Source organism: Bos indicus, chromosome 22 (genome assembly GCF_029378745.1).
Source record: "Bos indicus isolate NIAB-ARS_2022 breed Sahiwal x Tharparkar chromosome 22, NIAB-ARS_B.indTharparkar_mat_pri_1.0, whole genome shotgun sequence".
Taxonomy (NCBI): Eukaryota; Metazoa; Chordata; class Mammalia; order Artiodactyla; family Bovidae; genus Bos; species Bos indicus.
In genome coordinates, this window is record NC_091781.1 from 24,149,559 (window position 1) to 24,169,819 (window position 20,261).

General features: G+C 41.8%; 1 protein-coding gene across 4 annotated transcripts in view; it reads right to left on the reverse strand.

Moving 5' to 3' along the window:
• Nucleotides 1-17,472, reverse strand: part of CNTN4 (contactin 4) — a 1,025,129-nt gene extending 1,007,657 nt beyond the window's left edge. For 3 of the 4 annotated variants that reach the window (XM_019985102.2, XM_070776305.1, XM_070776306.1), the window contains exon 1: nucleotides 17,241-17,471. The gene's annotated coding sequence lies outside the window, so the exon portion shown is untranslated. Of the gene's footprint in view, nucleotides 1-17,240 lie in introns of all 4 variants that reach the window. The other variant, XM_070776310.1, reaches the window with a different exon arrangement.
• Between the last annotated feature and the right edge of the window lie 2,789 nt (nucleotides 17,473-20,261).

A 20,261-nucleotide genomic window follows, 5' to 3' on the forward strand; every position in this document is an offset into this window, starting at 1 on the left:
TGTGAACCGTCACTCACCAAATCCTGAAAACCAGAGGAACGTAGAGGGAATTATACACCAAATTCCCAGCCAACTTTCCCACCCTGCTGAACACTGGGATGAGAGTAATTACTGTAAAATGAGGGAAATGCCATAGGCTCTCCAGGGGGGGATGATTTTCAAATTAATGGAGGGGCCTCAAACTAATGAGTGGTGCATTCTGAAAAAGTAACCTTTGTGTCTGTGCTTCAGACTCAACAGAAAGATGAGGGCATAACAGAATAAGGCACGTGGTACAAAGCACCTCCAAACATCTGATACTAGGAAAAGCTCTACAGTCCTTGGGGTACAAGCAAAAATAAACACCAATGAGAACCTAGGGGGAATGGTACTGTATAAAAAGGACTTAAGGAGATTATAACATAGAAGAGAAAACTCAGGAATCAAACAGCACCAGACGCCCCCCTTTCTCTCCCCCAGGAGCAGGTACTACTGGGCAGGCCAGGACAGGGCTCGCCAGGACACTGACACAATACAGAGAGTAACCCCTCCCTCCAACTCTCTTTTCATCCTTTTGTTACTGATCTTAGGATTCTACACATGAGTAGAGAGGGTCTAATAATTCAGGCATTCAGAGATGAAAGTCATATGCCGGCACCTTTCTTATACTGCAACAGCAGAAGGGTCAGCTGAAGAAAGATTCCTGGGCCACTTCTTAGTGAGGGAGTGGGCTCTGGATTTATCAACCCACAAGACTATATACACTAAAAGTGATTTTTACTGTTGGGAAAGTGAGCTTATTCCTGTGAATTAAAATTTTTAAATAGCAGCATCAATGACTACTATTTGAAATGTTACCAAATACCATTAGTTTCCCTTTATGCTCAGTGGCTTAATCATGTCTGATTCTTTGTGGTCCCATGGAAGATAGACCGCCAGGCTCCTCTGTCCATGGGATTTCCCAGGCAAAAATACTGGAGTAGGTTGCCATTTCCTCCTCCAGGGGATCTTCCTGACGTCTCCTGCATCTCCTGCATTGCCAGGCATATTCTTTACCACTAACTAACATCTAAGGACAGCAAATGTTATTAGCAAAAGAATGTGCCACAGACACAGGTGAGCAATATGGAGTAAAGCCAGAAAACATGGGGGAAAGCGGATGATCACTGGATACCCTGCAATGTAAACTTCCAGTATCTCAAATAAAACATTTTTAAATGGAAAAAAAGGAGTGGTGCTCAATTTAAATTGTCCATTTGTAAATCTACTGCCATGAAACAATTCCTCCCATACTACGATATAAAGGCACTTAATTATCTTGTGCAATGTTTTTTTTTTTTTATCATTATACGCTTTAGAACATTTGTTGTTTGCTCATTTTCTTAGTTTTCTAATTTAGATCCCAAATTACTTATTAAACCCTGTGCATACTGGATTTAAATAATGAAATACATTAAGAAAGTAAAAATATTTTATATGAAAATGTAACATACTTTTCTACCAAGTTTGCTGTTTTCTTACATCATTAACACGATCAGAATAGGACATAAGAACTACTCATAGATCAGGCACATATCTAAAAGCTTAGACAGGTTACAAATACCACTCCACACACCAGCCCCAACATATCACTTAGATTTTCACATTAAATTAGGATGAATTTTTCAAAATTAACTGTCTGATGTCATTCTAGTCCTTTAAAATTGTGTAATGGCTTTCTATGTCCTCAAGGACACAAGTCAATTTCCTCTTATTCCCTAAAGATGCTACTTTGTACAATTCTATAATGCACTAATCACCCTAAGCACACAATTACACTGTCTTTGTTTGTTCTCTGCCCAACTCATTGGGCATCATTCACATTCAGGTCTCTGCAGTTCAGACTCTGCCATCACTCTCCTATATCTGTGAGGTCCACTCATTCTTAGCTCTTTGCCAGTCCCTAAACACAGCACTTCTCTCGTGATCTCATCCCACTGTCACACTATATTCTTTTCCTTAAGTGAAAACTCAACCTGCAAATTCTATCCATCCTTTCACTTTATCTCAATATTAATATCAATTCTTCCCCATAATTTCTTTGCAATTACCACCATAATATCCCACATCACACCACACTGTAATTTTGCTTTTCTTTTCACACCAAGCAAATAACTCCTTGAAAGTGCATTATACATGTCTCTTCATATATATATATATATATATATATATATATATATATATATGTGTGTGTGTGTGTGTGTATATATATACACACACACACACACATATATACACACACACATACATGCTGTGCTAAGTTGCTTCAGTCGTGTCTGATTCTTTGTGACCCCATGGACTGTAGCCTGCCAGGCTCCTCTGCCTATGGAATTCTCCAGGCAAGAATACTAGAGTGGGTTGCCATTCCCTTCTCCAATATACATACATATGTGTGTGTGTATATATATAGATATATATAGAAATATATATAAGCCTGAAGTCAAGCAAATTTCCATACAGAGGCAATATTTAGATTCTATAGGATATAAATTAATGGATGGAAGTCTATCAATGAATTAAGATTCTGATGTGAGTTAGTTTAGTAGATAGTAGAGGGGGATGTAAAACACAAAGAGAAACAATACTTAATTTCTCACTGTATATGTTAGAAATAAACCAAATAAAAAAGTAATTATAGCATTTAAGTAATGAGGTTAAGTGACAAAGAAGTGTTATTTGAATTCTGCAAACCCACATGGTAAATCCCAAACAAGGAGGAAGTGGAGAAACGTTCAAAATAAACTTACTAAAACTGTTTCATTCTTTAAAGGCTATACAAACACATGGAAAAGAAAATAACATTAGCTTGTTCCTCTTCAATTATGTAAAAATCCTTCATAGCAAGCATATTAATAATATATTAGTCATTACAGTTATACTCGCTAAGTTTTGACACTCAAAGCACCTATAAGGAGACTATGTGTAGAATATGTAAACTGATATTCTCCCAAGTAAACAGAAATTCATTCCCAAATACGATTAGTATCAAAGATTTTTGAAAATTGTGTAAAGCTTTTTAAAAATTTCAATCACATTTGACTAAGAGCAACTCGAAACATTTTTATATTTCTACTCTGTCACATGTCAGCATTTCTTTTTGTAGCATAGCAAGATGGGCTAGAGCTGAAGTAGCAAGAATATAGATGAGCACCTATTCAGTAATTCATTCTTTATAATAAATAAGACTCCTGACCATAGCCAAAACTATTTCTCCAAAATGAAATCTCAAATATTGCTAATCGCATCTCAGCTCTGATCCAGTGGCTCTCTGTAACAGTCATAAAACAACACACTATACAAAGGTTGCCTCCTTCTGTTTCTTTGCAGTCAAGGAAGATCACATTGTCTATTCAAGAGATGTGGGTTCAATCCCAGGGTCAGGGAGATCCCCTGCAGTAGGAATGGCAATTTACTCTTGCATTCTTGCCTGGACAATTTCACGGACAAAGGAGCCTGGCAGACTAGAGTCTATGAGGATGCAAAGAGTTGGACACAACTGAGCATGTGCGCGCACACACACACACACACACACACCCATGGATAGTCACAGGGGCAAACATGCATCACCTTCTTAATTATTTAAAGGAATAACATTTCAAGTTTATAAGCTACAACTTTAATCATTTCATCAACAACATAGGTATCATATTGAATAATTGTATGAAAAAATAAGATTATAATAATAAACTCCACATTTTTTAGGGATGATATAGTTATATGCAAAGCATCAGGTTATGTGTACACATCATTAGCTCATTTTGGTCTTCATAATTCTATAAGAATACCCTCATTATATGGTAAGAAAAATGAAGCCAAGATATGTTAAATAATTTGGTCTAATCTTACAAGAGTCGTGTAGCCAGAATTTGATGATACCATTTTTCAATCACCAAGTCTGCCTCCTACTTTTCTTTTTCATCACATAAAACATTTTCCATCTGTGGAAACTGAATCACAACCTAAAACATGGAATTCATTATCATAGAGAATATATTATATTATGCTCCTTTTCTTAAGCATTAACCTTAATATATTGATTTAAGGAGTTACATTATAAGAAAATTACTAAAATTTGTACAAGCTCATTAATTCAGAACAAAAGAAGACTGCTGCTTTGAATAACAGTAATGTGTAAAACAAAAGTACTAATTTCAGTTACAGCATATAATATAAACTACAAGGTACTGGTAAATTGCTACTAATAAAAGAACTGAGTAGAGTTAATGGAACTATGAATTCACAATAAACCCATGTTATACAGTCCATATACATATCTTCCCACCACATTCACAGTTATCTAGGATTGCTGCAATGTCTGTCATTCTGATCAACAGGTTCAAGAAAGAAAATAAAGGGAACATACTAGGAATTTTTAGTTAGATTCTGCTGCTGTTGCTGCTAAGTTGCTTCAGTCGTGTCTGACTCTGTGCGACTCCATAGATAGCAGCCCACCAGGCTCCCCCGTCCCTGGGGTTCTCCAGGCAGGAACACTGGAGTGGGTTGCCATTTCCTTTTCCAATGCATGAAAGTGAAAAGTGAAAGTGAAGTCACTCAGTCGTGTCTGACTCCTAGCAACCCCATGGACTGCAGCCCACCAGGCTCCTCCGTCCATGAGATTTGCCAGGCAAGAGTACTGGAGTGAGTTAGATTATAGTAACTGGTGAAAGAGACCTTGAAATATGCTAAAGAAAATAAAAGGAACTTCTTTACAGAGTGAAGATCATGTTCTCAGAGTACAGACTTTTGAATGAATTTTATAGTACTACAGGTAAGCAAGCCAACCTTCCACAACTGTAACACAGAAATCTTCACAAACAGGCTGCTGCTGCAAAGTGTATCACAAATACATGTGACAATATTGTCAAGGCAGGTTATTTTCTATTTCTACTGTACCTCTCGCTACCTCGGTCAGGAAGTAGGGGAAGCTGAGAAGAGTGAAAATGAATAGGAGACATCCATGCTCCTGCTGCTACTGCTGCTGCTAAGTTGCTTCAGTCGTGTCCAACTTTGTGCGACCCCATAGATGGCAGCCCATCAGGCTCCCCCGTCCCTGGGATTCTCCAAGCCAGAACACTGGCGTGGGTTGCCATTTCCTTTTCCAATGCATGAAAGTGAAAAGTGAAAGTGAAAGTGAAGTTGCCCAGTAGTGCCCGACTCTTCACGACCCCATGGACTGCAGCCCACCAGGCCCCTCCATCCATGGGATTTTCCAGACAGGAGTACTGGAGTGGGGTGCCATTGCCTTCTCCGAGCTCCTGGTCTCTCACAAAACGAGGGGTGTGAAAGGCCCCTCACAGCCTCATTCAGAACTATTTAAATTACTAAATATAGTCTGAATGGCTCGTAAATTTGTTTTTGTTTTTTCCAGGAGACAAGCGGGAAGAAACAGCACATAGAAATGGGTAGTTCACCAAAGCAAGGAAACATATAATATATGAGCATCTGAAAAGCAGCAGAAAGCAGACAGAGGCCACTCGGCATAGGGTCTGATGTTTCACCAGTCCCTGATGGGATCCTGTTGCACAATCCAGTCTAACATGCGTTGTCTCAATAAACAGAAAGCAGCTGTGTGTACTACGTTCTGTATAAACTGCCAAGATTATAGTATAGAACAGGGCAAGTTTGCTTAGTGCTTAGAATGTATTGTGCACACCTGCTAAAGTATTAAACTCACATCATTTAATGTTCACAGCATCTCTACAAGGTAGGCATGATCTACTTCATTTTGCAGATTTTAAAAACTATTTTGTAAGGGTTAAGAACATGCTCAAGATCACACAGCTGGTGACAGAAGAAATCCAGGTGGGTCTGATTCAAAAGTGAATCACTGTCCTAAACTACTAGACTATGTTCATCACAGTGATCCGTGTCATCAAGAAGTAAATCATACTTAGCCACCTATTTAGTTGACCAATAATATAGTTGACCTGGATTTCCACCTTTTAAAAACCACTATTGGTAGATTCGGAGAAGGCAATGGCACCCCACTCAAGTACTCTTGCCTGGAAAATCCCATGGACGGAGGAGCCTGGTAGGCTGCAGTCCACGAGGTTACTAAGAGTGGGACTCAACTGAGCGACTTCATTTTCACTTTTCACTTTCGTGCATTGGAGAAGGAAATGGCAACCCACTCCAGTATTCTTACCTGGAGAATCTCAGGGACGGGGGAGCCTGGTGGCCTGCCATCTATGGGGTCGCACAGAGTCGGACACGACTGAAGCAACTTAGCAGCAGCATTGGTAGATTAAAGCAAACTGTTATTTGTGAAAAGTGAAAGTGTTAGTGGCTCGGTCGTGTCAGACTCTTTGAGACCCCATGGACTGCAGCCTGCCAGGTTCCTCTGTCCATGGTATTCTCCAGGCAAGAATATTGGAGTGGGGAGCCATTCCCTTCTCCAGGGGATCTTCCTGACCCAGTGATCAAGCCCAGGTTTCTTGCATTGCATGCAGATCCTTTACCATTTGAGTCACCAGGGAACCTCATTTATTTAATTCCAAGAATTCCACTTAACCACGTTTTTGCTGTAATTTTTACAAGGAATTAGAAACATGACTTAAGTAAATATTCTCTCTTTAAGAATGTCATTCACCTAATTAAATATAGTAAAAGTACTGTCTACACTCCCAATTAATTTGCTAATCTACAAGAAATCTAGAATCAATAGCTAGCTAATAGCTACTCAAATGAGTCACTAAAGACAAAAATATTCATATTTGTATTTGGTAGTTGAAGAGCAATCATAATACAGATGACAATATACATTTGTGCAACCAAAATGATGGCAATGTGTCTAGAATCAAGCCCTATAAAACTTACTCAGGGATTTGAATCATGCCATTTGTTTTTTTATTGTTTGACTTTCTTCTCCTTCAAATTGGACCCATGTCAGCATAAGCACACTGGCTGACACCGGTCCTCACTGGACATTTCCATGACAAACCTAAAAGTCACAGGCAACATAAATTGTCAAGGTTTTATGAGTACAGCTCTGCTAAGTGCAAAGTATTTTCTAGACAAAAGTTAAGCGCAAAGGTAGAAGGGTCATTTTAGTGTAGTAAAAACAGAGGAGTCCTGGATGCATTTTTTTAGAACCTCAAATTAATTATGAAATCAGGAGTGCTGCCCTCCTAACCCTTACTTTCTCATGAACCAAAGTGTTTTTCCCAGAAATGCTCAACCTTTATTTAATTAATGGAAAAAAAAATAAGGGTTTTAAGTATTATGAGCTGAAATTGACCCTGCCTAAACATGGAAAATATTTTCACTTTCCAAACCATGAAAACTATTGATCCTGGCTTTAAATATGAAAGAAAAATAAACCTCTGACAAGAAAAAGAAAACAAATGAACCTTGCAGCCAACTCTTGCTTTTTCAAGTTTCAAACACCAGAAGTTCTTTCTCAAATATTTCCTAATCACTCTCATTGACTTATTTCTCCCTTTATCCCAAACACCTGTAAGATCATTAATGCTCCATGAACACATATTATCTGAGTTTAATTGTACTTTTGTTGCCTATCATGTTTTATGCAAGAGATACTCCAATACAAGTAAGATTAGCCAATTTAAAAACTAAACAAAACTCTGGGTGTGTGTGTGTATGTGTGTGTGTCCCCTTGCACTGGCATGTCCAACACTGTGTAACCCCACAGACTATAGCCCACCAGGCTCCTCTGTCCATGGAATTTTCCAGATAAGAATATTGGAATGGGTTGCCATTTCCTACTTCCTGACTCAGGGATCGAACCTACGTCTCCTGTGTCTCCTGCATTGGTAGGCGGATTCTTTACTACTGAGCCACCTGAGAAGCTCTGAGAACTGTTTACCAGAAGCTTACTAGGGTTTTCAAAGCACTAGTTACAAGTTTTAAGTACTTTGCAAGCTGTACTCCACATAATGTTCACCAACTCCTGCACCTTTAGGGACAACCCAAATTTCTAGATGCGTCCATCAATAAACTGAGTGATTTAATTTACCGTGCCATTTAATTATCTGACAAACTCTACAAAACACATATTATCCCATCATATAGCTGATGAAGCAGAAACCTAGAAAGTAGGTAATTTGCTATCACACAAAATAATACAGCTAGTACAAAAATGGATTTAGAACTGCTAAGAAATTAGTCTTCAAATTCCAAACTCTTATCCTCTCAAGAAACTCACATGGCTTACTTCACTCTGTATAATAGGCTCCAGTTTCATCCACCTCATTAGAACTGATTCAAATGTATTCTTTTTAATGGCTGAGTATACAATATTGTAAAGTTAAAAAGTAGAATACAATAAAATAAAGAAACTCACATGCTACTGAGTGACACGTGAAGGAACTTGTCCCAATGGACCAAGACTTTCCTGATTTAAACAATAATGTACAGCATCTTGGGAACCCTTCAGTCTTATGATAACTGGTTGGTTACTTTCATGACAGGTATTATAGAAGTGGAATGGGGAAAAAAAATACAACAGGAGTTCGTATGTACAGGGAAGGGAGTCATTGTTTACTCCTCAGCAGTATGGAAACAAGCTTAAGAGAGGGACATTTGAGTTAAGCATTATGCAAAGTACAATAAACATGGTAAGAAAAGACAGCAGAGGTAGACTGAGAGGCAGTGTAAACAAAGGTGAGGATAAAAAACCACATAACAAGGTCCAGGCTGGATGACTAGACTGGGATGGCTGAGGCTGTGGGCTTTAAAAGGGGAAACAATGAAGAAATATGATCAGCAAAAAAGAACATCACGTGGGAAGGACCACAGTAAGTCTCAGAAGAGAGAATCAAGCCTGAGGACATGATTTTTCTTCCAACTCCCTTCACAGCTCTACAAAGAGACAGACTTTGAAGAAATGAGAGCTTGGCTTAATGATTTAGTGACGAATATCTGTGCCTGGTAGGATACTGCCAAGTGATTCTTGACTGGAAGTCTGATTTATTATGAGGGAGTGCAATTGTTGTTAGGCTCATAACTAAAGTGACACATCTGATGAGCTCAGAAACACACACACACACACACACACACACACACATACTTTCCTAACATTCCATTCCTGGATTTTTGTCCCTTGCCTCCTTGATCCAATAAATTAGTATTGACTGCAAGTGATGGAAATTCAACCCGAACTAGCTAAAGTCAAACTGTAATTTATGAATTCCAAGAGCTAAAAAATCAGAAGGCAAACTCACATGAGACGTAGCTGGATGAATCGTCTCAGGCAGTATAAGAGGACTGAGTTTCTCTCCGTCTTGCCTCTGGTTTTCATTCTCAAGTGACACGTGATGACTGTCACTTGCCCGAGGCTTTCTTCCCTGGTAGCAAGACAGCTGGAGCGGTGGCAGACAGACATGCCCCTGGTTCTGGTCTCCTTGTTCACAGGGACTGGTTCAGGGCATGCATGGAGCCCAGCTGGAGTCACTAAGAAGCTAGAAAACATCTCCATCCTCCGCACTGGTTCTCACCAGGCCCAATGCCTGTTCTGGAAGCAATTACTGTGGACACAGAGAGCCAGGGCTCTTCCAGTCCTTAAGAAGGAAATGGAGTTCACCCAGACCTTTTGCACTAAGAATGGGCTGGTACCAGACAATAAAATATTATCCAGTACTAACAAGACATGAGCTTGCTGGCCATGAAAAGACATGGAGGAACACAAATTAAATGCATATTATTAAGTGAGAGAGATCTACCAGAAAAGGCTACAAATGTATGATTCCAACTATGTGACATTTCAGAGAAGGTAAAACTATGGAGACAATTAAAAAGATCAGTGTTTTCTAGGGGTGGAAGATCCAAGGGAAAAAATAAACAGGCAGAGAACAGAGAATTCTTAGGGCAGTGAAAATACTGTGCATGATATTATAATGATGGATGTGTGTCATTATACTTTTACCCAAACCCACAGAATGTATCAAGAGGGGACCCTAAGGTAAACTAAGAACTTTGGGTGATAATGATGTGTCAATGTAGGTTTATCCTTGGTTTCAAAAAAACACCATTCTGGTGAATGGCATTGATAATGGAAGAGGCTATACATGTGCTCCAGTAGGGGGTATATGGGAATCACTGTATGTCTCTCTCAACTTTGTTTTAAACCTAAAAATGTTTTAAAAAATAAAATCTTTGAATCAGTTCTAATGAGGTGGATGAAACTGGAGCCTATTATACAGAGTGAAGTAAGCCAGAAAGAAAAACATCAATACAGTATACTAATGCATATATATGAAATTTAGAAAGATGGTAACGATAACCCTGTATGCGAGACAGCAAAAGAGACACAGATGTATAGAACAGTCTTTTGGACTCTGTGGGAGAGGGTGAGGGTGGGATGATTTGGGAGAACGGCACTGAAACATGTATATTATCATATGTGAAACAGATCGCCAGTCGTTCGATGCATGATACAGGGTGCTCAGGCTGGTGCACTGTGATGACCCAGAGGGATGGGATGGGGAGGGAGTGGGAGGGGGTTTCAGGATGGGGAACACGTGTACACCTGTGGCAGATTCATGATGATGTATGGCAAAACTAATACAAAAAAAGAAAAATAAAACATAAAGTCTTTACAGCAGCTTCCCACTGATCTATTTTACACATGGCAGTGTATTTATGTCAGTCCTAATCTCCCAATTCATCCCACCCACTCCTTCTCCCACTGTGTCCACACATATCCATTCTCTATGTTGCTGTCTCTATTCCTGCCCCGGATATTGGTTCTTTTGTACCATTTTTCTACATTTCACATATATACTTTAATATGTGATATTTGCTTTTCCCGTTCTTACTTCACTCTGTAAGACAGACTCTACAAAGCACAGGACGCTCAGTTCAGTGCTCTGTGATGACCTAGGTGGGTGGCATGGGCAGACGGTGGGAGGCAGGTCGAGGAGGGAGGGTATATATGTAAATATATAGCTGATTTGTAAAGCAATTATATTTCAGTAAAAAAAAAAAGACACAAAATAAATAAATAAAGTCTTAAAACTAACAAAGACAAAGAAAAGGACAGTAACAGAGGCCAAGGTTAATACACACACACTCCTTTTTGCACATCTACAGAGGGGGATATGAGAACTGGCTGGTTCTCCATATCCACATTCATTCACTGGAAAGCTGTGACAGAGACTGCCTAGTTATTTGGCAAACATGTTTCTAAACATGTTTTCAGACATGTTTTCTTTCCTCCTGGGCACTCAGTGTGAGTCTACTCTTCAGCTTCCCTTGTAACAAGGAATGGCCAAGTGACGGAGCTCTGCCTAGTGGAATGTGGGCGGGGGCCATGATAACTGTTCCCAGGGTGGGCCTAAAATAAACTGTCTGAAACCTGCCAGGACGTTTTTCTCCTCACATGCCATATACCTTTTCTGAACAAAGAGGACTCAGGAGAGGACAAAGTCACACAAGGACGAGGAACCCGATTCTCTGAATGACTCCAAGGAAAGCCGCTCCTGTGCTGTGAGTCCTGAACATGACAAAGAAGTATAAAGACTTTTCAAGTCACTGAAAATTTAGTTTATCTGACACAGAAGCTAGAATTAGCTTTTCACAAGTCCCTGTGGGACTCAGCTCTTTAGGAGTCTGAAAACATGATAGTAAACTAGGCTTCCCTGGTGGCTTAGTGGTAAAGAATCCAAAAAATATGCCTACCAATGTAAGAGATGCTGGTTCCATCACTGTGTCAGGAAGATCCCAAGGAGGAGGAAATGGCAACCCACTCCAGTATTCTTGCCTGGGAAATCCCGTGGACAGACGAGCCTGGTGGGCTACAATCCATGCGGTCACAAAAGCAAGTTTAAACCTTTCCATCTCACTAACCCCATTAAATCACAAGAGGGGCCTTGAAACACACACACACACACACACACACACACACACACAGAGATGGCATGGATGTGAGGAGAATTGGAAGGGAGAAAAATTTAGGGGAAAAAAGCAAAATAAATCAAATTTCTTAGGACAAGAGGTTCAGGGACCATTAGAAGGAAATGAATACAGGCTTTTGAGAAACAGTTGATTAATAAGTTTACAGTATATCTGCCTCCTTGCATGGTGGGAAGATGGGTGGCTTCTCATTAATTAATTGTGAAGACGATACAAATACACACTGAACAAGAAGAAAAAATGAGTCTATAATGTGGACAAATGAATTATTCTGGCAAACTATTTCACTCTCATTATGACCACCTCACATTTCCACTGGAAGCCATAAGTGTACTAGATAGTTCTGTAAAAGACAGAAGACAATTGCATAGGAAAGAAGAGATGAAGCAGAGTCTCTAATATACGTGGGACAACAGAACAAAAATGACAAGAGGACGCATTTTGTTTAGAGGATTCAAGGATAAGAGACAGAGGTTCCTTCAGTCATGCAGGAAACACTGAAACACTCTTGGAAAGCTGAATCAACAGGAGGAGACTTTCGGGGAGCTGGGGATGTTAATGAACAGTAATGCCTTTGCTCAAAGGTAAGGGTAGGAGAGGATGTTTCAGTTGTGAACTTATCAGTAGGGATATTTGCTTAGGCTAAGAAATGAACAGGAATTTATCTTCACACACTGCAGCATAAAAGTGATAGGCCAGGATTTCCAAAATGAAAGCTTAAAAGAAAGGTTAAACAGATCCTAGAATTTTTTATCAGAAGTGAAAAAGCACTGTAATGGGGGGGGTCCTCCTTTAACTATCTGCTCCTGATGCTGGTAGGTATTCAAAATAAACCAATGTCATATATAATTCTGCCTCTGTATATCTTCAATTAGATGCAGTCTTTTAACTTCTTTAGGATTTTTTAAATTTTCCTGCACCTTTCTTATACAGACAAAAAGGAAAGTTGGTCCAATGGCTACAATAAGAAAAGCACTGCAGCAAGAACAACAACAACAACAAAAATAGTGAAGCTTCCAGGAGAAGCAATTCTAGAGTCAGACAATGTGGTTCAAATCCCAGCTCTGCCACTTGCTGGCTATGCCAGGCAAATGATTTAATTTCTCTAAGCCTAGTTTTCTTCAACTATACAATAGACAAAACAATAATCCCTATGGGGAGCACCTTAGCAAAGGACCTCAAAAATAATACACACTATCTGTGTAAGCTGTCTCTATCATTTTCTTATATCTATTCCAGTTTTTCTGCCAGAAAACCAGTAGTTGGGCGGGGGAAGGGAGAAGGGGAAGAGAGAAGTAGCATTCATTGAACACGGGGAAATATCACATGCAATCACAGGAGGCCAGACAACGATGGCTGTTCCCCCAAACCTTTTATGTCTTCCTGAAAACACAGCTAAACTACATTTCCCAGACTTCCTTAGAGTAAGATATACACATATGTAACTGAGTTCTGGCCAACGGAATGGAAGCAAAAGTGATATGTATGACTTCCACGTCTGGGCAGTTAACATCCTGCAAGTCTTTCTCCTTCCTACAGATGAACACAGATGAGCATGCTGAAGATGGCAGGGACACAGAACGTATTAAGGCTGGATCTTCCTATCACATCTTGGAGGAATGCTGCCAGGATCACCCATTTTGAAACTTTATATGAATGAGAAATACATTTGTTTCATCTAAAGCTGTACACTTTGTTTCGATTCATTTGTTATCATTCATAATCTACCCAATCTAATAAAGCCAAGCTCTTTACCTATATTCCTGTGTATAATACCTACCATGCTGCATTGAAATAAATGTCATCCCAATTTTATAGCTAAGGAAACAGAGGTTCACAGAAGTTATTCAATTGTCTTGTCCAACATCATGACTGTAATAAGTGGAAGGGCCACATTTAGGTCCAGGTTAATCTGCTCCACAGTAAATGGGCTTTCCACCCTCCACACAATAAATGCCACAACACAAAAGGATTCTTCCTTCCTTCACTCATTCATTCCTTAGTTTCCTCACTTTCTAACCACTAGAACTTTGGTCTTTGAACTAAGACTTCATATTTTTTATCTGTATATCCAATTTGGGAGATCTAGGATGACCCCCTAGGTCACAATCGTCTCTTATGCCTCATTTCATCTACATGTGAGTCCATGGCAGGGAAACAAGGTTCCTAATTCACCTGTTACAGGAGCTCCACATTCCTATCAGTTCTGCAACTGGCCACAGTATCACAGATGATGAATGACAGAGGTACAGACAAGGAGAAAAGGTAAAACAATCCCAGACCAGCAGTGATCTCCAAAGCATACACCCTAGGGGCTGTGCAAAGCAATCTGCTAGGATACAGAAAAAGAATATTTGAACAACTGTTTCCTAATTTTTTACTTTCTTTATCCTTTGGTTTCTTTTTGGGTATATTTTATAAGTAGTAGGTCAACATAACCGTATATGTGTGAAATGTATACATAACTAGTGATCTATGGTCAAATGTCCTCTGATAGTACCTGATTGAAAAATATGAAGACCAATAGGTCTAAGTTAATAAAGCTGGTTTCCTTCACCAGACTTAGTACAGTGGGCTATGGAAAATGACAACAATAAGACTCTCCACATCTGAATATACAGACATCTTCCACTTACCCTATGAAACAGATTAATTAAAATCATATAAAAGCATGTTTTCATAGAAGATTAAATTATTTGGATTTAAAAAAAGACTGAAACAAATGTATATTATGTCTATGTCTTCAAAGAAAACAAAGAAGAATCCAACGCATTAAAATCATGCCCAAACTTGGGGCGAAAAGTCAGAACTATAAAGGGGAGTCTTCTCCTGAGAAGTTTACTTATCCAGGTTACCTTCATTTTATAAGACCTAAACTGATGTAACAGATGTCCTGTGTACCGTTCAAAAAAAAAAAAAAAAAAAAAACTATAGTTAAAAGATAAAGTGCTTAGTGGGAAAAAAATAATCCTAAATCCTACTTCTGAATAAAAAAGAGAGAGAACTAAGCAAAATAAGTGGATGATTTTTTTTAAGTCAACATAATTTGAAAAGCTTGTTCTCTGTTCACTCTTTTTAAAAAAAGATCTTTAATTTTTACCGGAAAAATATCAACTTGCACAATGTATTTTCTAAACCCACATTTATTTTGGCCACAGACATCCCGGTTATTTATTTTTTTATGTTAGTGAATGCACCAATGTCACTGCACATATTTTTACTGTACAATGCAGTCTACTTTGCTGATTGAGAAACTGTGTCATTCAGTCATCTAAGAAATATTTTGCTGTTCCTATCATATGACCTACCAATATGAAATGACTAGGGAAGGGGGCAACAAACTGACTGGAGGAGAAAAATTCCTCCAGGTTAAAGGAAGTGAAAAGTGTTTATAAAAAGGCTGCAAACAAGGAAACCTGCTTTCTTTGTAATTTCCAAGTGGCTCTGATCTGCACCCTTAAACAACAGGTCACTCCCTCTACTATCTCAGCCCCTAATTTTAAAAGGTCAGTTTTTCATGCTGGCCAGCAAACTTGGAGGGTCCTCTCTGATAAATAATGAAGCTTACCATCATGATCCCACTTCATCAAGCCAGAGCAGCTGAAGCCAGTTTAAACAAATAAACAAAATCAATAGCAATTTATTAGGTGGCAAAAAAAATAATATCCCCATGGAACTTTACTTTTGATCCTTAGCAGCAATCTTATACTTTCATCACCTCTTGTGTTTATTCACACAAGGCAGGAAGAATAAAGTTATGGGTGAAACGTGAGTTTTCTCATCAAGCCACCAAAACTACCTCAAGGTGTCTACCCCATGACACAACGTTCTTTTCCACTCACTTGGGCAGAGGCAGAGAAGAAAAACCTTGCTAATCAGCCGGACTAAAGGACTTAAACCATAAACTTCAAAGCACAAAATAAATGCACATTCCAAACAAAAATGGAATTATTACATGAAATATCCACTTCACAGTAAACTGCAGGAGCTTCCCATGCAATTAAAGGACGCTGTTATTCTGATGCCTCTATGTTGATTCCAGTAAGAAAACTAGAAAAAGTTCCGGGAGCCTAGCATTCCTCCCAGGAGCTCCTCCATGCAAACAACCCTTCAACACAACCCAAGATCCACCCACACCTCCAACGCAGACCACCCACCCAGGGTGAGCTGCCACACTGACTCGCCCTAAGACCACCTCCACAAGCCTCTTCGCTCCAAATCTGGAGACCCCAGCCAACCACCAACCTCCTAAGCTTCGCGTTGAGCGAAGCCTGTTCCTTGTAGGAGCTCCGCTGTGCTGCAAAATGTTTTCATGTATCAGACGCCCTGACTGGTTCTGAGAGATTCAAGAGCCCACGTCCTGCTAAACCTCACCTCCACATCTTTCATAAGCAATGAAATATATTCGCGAAGCACAAGGAAAAGAAATGCACGCAGGGCTCGAGCCCTCCGTTTCAAAAGGAGAGCGAGCCGGCTGGTGTCTGCAGGGTGCGCGGCGCACATCTCGCTGATGTCTGGATCCGGGGAAGAGAACAGGGGGTTGCCTTCGCTTTTCAAAAGGAACTGCGAATCCCCCTGAAGTTGCAGGTAAATGAACGCCTCACCCACAAGCTCCCGCTGAGTCTGGGTACATCAGCTAGGTGCCACAACAGCGGGGACCCGGTGGATGTGGTTCGTCGCTGTACCTCCAGCGCTCAACACTGAGTCTGGCGCACAGTGGCCGCCCCCCGCCCCCCCCCCCCCCCAAAAAAAAACAGTGTCCTTTCTAACAAGACTTCTTCCACCGCGGCTACGGGATCTTGCCTTTTCAGTCCCAAGTCCCTTCACATCTCAGCCCAAGTTCGCCTTCCTCTACTGTGGCTGCAGCTGGGCGCTCGGAGCCCCGGGGAACATCTGAGGGAAACTCTCCCGCCGAGAACCGCGCGCCAGCGGCGAAGGCGCGCGGAAAGGGGACGACAGCCTGAAACCAGTTGCAGGAGCTGATTTTAAGGGTTCCTGAAGCATTACCGGCTCTAGGTTCCCTCTTTCCGGGCAGCCTTCCGGCGCAACAAACTTATTTTCTGACTAAAAACAAGGGTTGCCGTGAGGTGACTGCGTGGCGGCGTCGGTGACCGGGCTCCTCCCGGGTTCAGGGCGCACGGTGCCGGCTGCCCAGACCCCGCAGGGTGACCGGGCCCACGGCGGTTCGGCCCACAGCCCCCGTCCAGCCCTGCAGGAGGGGACGCCCCCGAAGAACCCCCTCTCCACTGGGCAGCCTCCGAGACCCGTGCTCTTTCTCCGAATTCGAGGTGCCCAGGGCAGCATGCACCCAGGCTGGAGAGGGACCCGGGCACCTCGCGCGCTGCACTTACCTGAGCACCTGAGCGCGGCTCTCGCCTCAGATTCGGGTGCGGCGCCGGCACAGACCGAGGGTCCCAGAGTAGTGGCGAAAGCTTCCTACTTGCGACCAATCCCGGTGTTGAACCCGGTGCTCTGCCTGGTGCCGCGCTCCCCTCCCTCCTCACGCTCGCGGCTGCTCAAAAAACCCGGCGCCGCGGAATTCAGGCTGCGGGCTCCCCAGCCCCAGAGGAGGGGCAGACGCGTGAGGAAGACGCGGGGGGCGGGGGTGGGGGGGGAGGTGGCGGCGCGCAAGGGACTGAGCATGCTCAGTGCGCGGCCGGAGGAGGCGAGCGCCCCGGCGCTGCACCTGCCGGCCCTGCCCGCGGGAGAAGGGCCCCGGTGCCCGGGAGCAAAGATGTGACAGGGTTCCTCGCCTGAATCCTGGTCGCCCGATGAACCATCAAGCCGATGCCCGTGCGGGCGTGAAGAGGATATGCTGCTTAGCGACGGGAAATAAACCGACTCGATGCCGCCTTCTTTTGCAATCCGAGAATGGGTGCGCAAGGAGGCGCGACCTGCCCGGGTACCCAAACCTCTGGCCTCCGGGAGACGCAGGGTCTCATTAAGGCTCCCTGGCCAGGGACACACTTTTGCTCTGGGTCTGAGAGTTGCCGAGTTCAGAAGGATTGGGGCGGGGTAGGGTGGGGGCAGAGACCGGTATTAAACTTCTGAAGCCTGAAGAAGGGGCTTTGGGAAGGTTTATCCTACCTGTCCTCAGGAGGAGGACAGTGGCCAGACCGGCAGTGTAACCGACCTGGAGTCTCACCCATCCAAGCGGGCTTTCGAGCAGGATTGTGTGTATTGGAGAGGAAACCGTTGTGATGAAATAGGCACAAGGATCAATTTGCGGTGTGTGTGGGCACATTGAAAGCTTTGTTATTCAAAAACATGTGCCTTAGACAATGACGTTACCATGGGCATTCTGTAGTATGCATCTACTGTTTTCTCGCAGAAATGGCTCTCTTCACCCCAACTCCAAACTTCAGGGTAACCGTAGAGATTGGCAGCAATGCCCAGCGTCTCAACAACCCTGTGCAAAGACAGTCTGACAGGCAGAGGAAAGCCAGCCGGCCGGAACTCATCTGGATTGCATTCCCAACAATCCCAAGAGAGCCCCGGTTCCTCTCCCAGGGAAAAAGCCCCAGGGGCTTTGCTGAACTCTCGTTTTCCTGAGCATCGCTCAGCAGTTCAGAGCTACATAAACAACTTCTGACCATTTACACAATCATGTAAACCTACCCTGACATGTCCATTATGTGGAAAAGATGTTAACTGGAAAACTATTTTTAAACTACTGTAGTAAGCGAACACCCAAATCCTACCAGTATGTGCAGCTGCCTTGTTAGTTCACACACTTTTGTTTGTTTTTGTTTTTAATTCTGATTCAGAAAGTGGGCAAATTCAGACATGGTAGTGGGCATTGTTGTGGTCAAAATTTTCACCACTTAAAATTCTGTGGCTTTCCTTGCTGCTGCAATCAATGCTAAGGAAAGGAGATTTTTTTTTTTCCCCCACAGATTTCTTGATTTCTTAAACTTGGAAAGAAATTGTCAGCTTTTCCCTCCTCCTGCTGTGTGTTTCTCTAATCGTGGTAATTTGCAAAATGGAAATGTTGATAATGCAGATATATTCCATGGCAAATAAATAGTTAAAATGAATTGTTTCTGCTCATGTTGAAGGTTTTTGTGTTCCTGACAGAAACACGACTTGTAAATATTTTTAGACTGATTATTTTTCTGCACCTAGTCAATTAAAAATAAAAATATATATGTTTTTAAGTAAAAATATATGACAGAAATGCCTGGCCATTAATTCTCCAGGGAAATATTCCTATGTATTCATGCATGCTTTTAACATGTTCAGAGGAAAAGAGGTATTTTGTACTCAAAACCAAATATCAAAAAAAATAAAATAAAATAAAATAAAGCAAACTGTCACATTCTCCCAAGGAGACTACAAATTGAAGCAGTTTTCAAAGTTCTATGAAGATTTTGGACAAAATCCCTTAACAGTGTTTCTGAATTTCGAATTTAGATATTTTGTTTTCATCCTTTCCTTCAACTCTTCACCCCTCTATTTTACACTGGGTGTTCTAGTAGGTGCTGTGTGCATGCGCGCTAAGTCGCTTCAGTCGTGTCCTACTCTTTGCCACGCCATGCACTGTAGCCCACCAGGCTCCTCCGTCTGTGGGATTCTCCAGGCAAGAATACTGGAGGGGGTTGCCATGCCCTCCTCCAGAAGGTCTTCTTAACTCAGGTATCGAACCATGTCTCTTAGAGTTTTCTGCACTGGCAGGCGGGTTCTTTACACCTAGCGCCACCTGGGAAGCTGAGTAAGTGGTGGGAAACTGAAAATTATTAAAACTTAGAATCTGTTCCTGGAGAAGGCAATGGCACCCCACTCCAGTACTCTTGCCTGGAAAATCCCATGGACGGAAGAGCCTGGTAGGATGCAGTCCATGGGGTCGAGAAGAGTCGGACACGACTGAGAGGCTTCACTTTCACTTTCCACTTTCATGCATTGGAGAAGGAAATGGCAACCCACTCCAGTGTTCTTGCCTGGAGAATCCCAGGGATGGGGGAACCCAGTGGGCTGCCATCTATGGGGTCGCACAGGGTCGGACACGACTAAAGCGACTTAGCAGCAGCAGCAGCAACAGCAGCAGCAGCAGCAGAATCTGCTCCATCCTTCATCACGTAGTTGGGAAAACAGACATTATGTATCAGGAGAGACAGATTTGGGTTGTGCTGATGGAATGTCAGTTACATGTTATGATGGAAGACAATTTTTTTTTCTTTTGACCACCAGGGTCACACCCATTAAATGCTGTTTGATCAGCATCTCCCCCAACTTTTTTCCAAGAAAGACAGCCACTATTTTAAAATGCAATGAATAATCCAGTCCCTTTTTTCCATTGCACAGAAAAGACATGAAGCTTACTGCTTGCCACCTCTGCCAAAAAAGGAAGCCTCTCGCTGAAGCTCCCAAGATTG